Below are 1,373 nucleotides of genomic sequence, written 5' to 3'. Positions count from 1 at the left end.
CGATTCCTGGTGGGAACCTTTGATCCAATAAAGGAGGAATTATTGGTGGATTAATCACCATGGAGGAGGCTCCCTTTGGGGAATGAGTAAAAGCCATGTGGAAACCTGGGAACCAACAAGGGCACATCCTGCGATTTACCTCCCTGAGCAGCTGAGGGGCCGGAGGTTCAGGGACGAGGATATAATCTAGCGCAAGCTGGGACACCTCGTTAAAAAAAATAATAATAATAAAAAAAGCTCTAGTGACGAAACGGTGAAAACTTCAAGCTTGGGGTTTAACCTTTAGAATAGAATAAAGAGGTGAAAGAAAGCTGTAGTGTGTGAAGTTGTATCACTTTCTTTTAGTACGACGTTGACAGACGCTTACCAAAAACCTTCACGGAAGAAGCTTGTTTCGTGGCTTTCGAGGAAAGCGATAATTAAGAACCAAAATTCAATTACTGAACCAAAGGGAGGGCCCCATCGAGTCAGGAAAGCACTAAGAATTATCAATGCAATTATTGAAGCAAAGGAGCAAAATATCTCTACGATAATTATCATTTTAATTTTTTGAGTGGACTAAGCACTGGAAAATAGTTATATTCCACTAAAAATAATTCCTTTCCTTTAATGGAAAGGATTTGGACAGATGCTTTTTGTTGATCTACAATGCAGTTTAACTATCAAATAGTTGATATGTATTAAGCTAATAAATTATTGCCCCTGTTTGAACTCCATTCTTCAGGAAAAATACATTATTTTACAGTGTTTTGACATAATTTCAACCACACATTTTTCAATAAAATAATATTACACATAAATCTAAAATTTTTTCTTATTTTTTAACCACACATTTTTCATCAATACACTATTCAAAAATACATTTTTCCTACAAAATGGGGCCAAACAAAGGCATTAATATATTCGACGGTGAGCAATCCATCTTTATATGCCCTACAAGGCGCACTCCTACAAAATCATTGCAGTTCCGTTCTTAGATTACCTTTGAATTTTCAATTTTTTCAAACATCATCTCCGGCCCCACACTGAATGATAGTAGACAATACAATTTGTGGTTCACGTGGGTATCACGAGAAATATATGAAATTGACCCAAATAAAAGAGGCCATTTTCCAAATTAGCCCTTGACTTTTCCAAACATTTGTAACTACTTAAAATACCCTTAAACAAATATTAAAAACAACCTATTTCAAAATAAAAATCTTCTATCTAAGTTCTTAAAAAATTGACAAGTAATTTTTCTAAAAATTTGAAAGAATTATTAATGAATAATTATAAAATAAAAAAACCCAAATATAAGAGAGGACCATATAATATAAAAAAGGTTGTTCAAAATAAAAAAGAAATTAAGTTTGAAAAAGATAAATTAGAAA

The 1,373-nt window shown here is 33.1% G+C and overlaps 1 protein-coding gene across 3 annotated transcripts in view; it reads right to left on the bottom strand.

Moving 5' to 3' along the window:
* The window catches only part of LOC111397314 (probable disease resistance protein At5g63020), a 15,023-nt gene extending 13,826 nt beyond the window's left edge, over positions 1 to 1,197 (bottom strand). The window contains exons 1-2 of one of the 3 annotated variants that reach the window (XR_002703218.1): positions 368 to 1,197; positions 234 to 280 (exon numbers count right to left, since the gene is read on the bottom strand). The gene's annotated coding sequence lies outside the window, so the exon portion shown is untranslated. Of the gene's footprint in view, positions 1 to 233; positions 281 to 367 lie in introns of those variants that run through there. The other 2 variants (XR_002703217.1, XM_023024163.1) reach the window with 2 other exon arrangements.
* Positions 1,198 to 1,373: the final 176 nt, after the last annotated feature.

The sequence above is a fragment of the Olea europaea genome, chromosome 7 (genome assembly GCF_002742605.1).
Source record: "Olea europaea var. sylvestris chromosome 7, O_europaea_v1, whole genome shotgun sequence".
NCBI lineage: Eukaryota > Viridiplantae > Streptophyta > Magnoliopsida > Lamiales > Oleaceae > Olea > Olea europaea.
The sequence above is the reverse complement of the archived record's forward strand: the minus strand, read 5'-3'. Positions and strand labels throughout refer to the sequence as shown.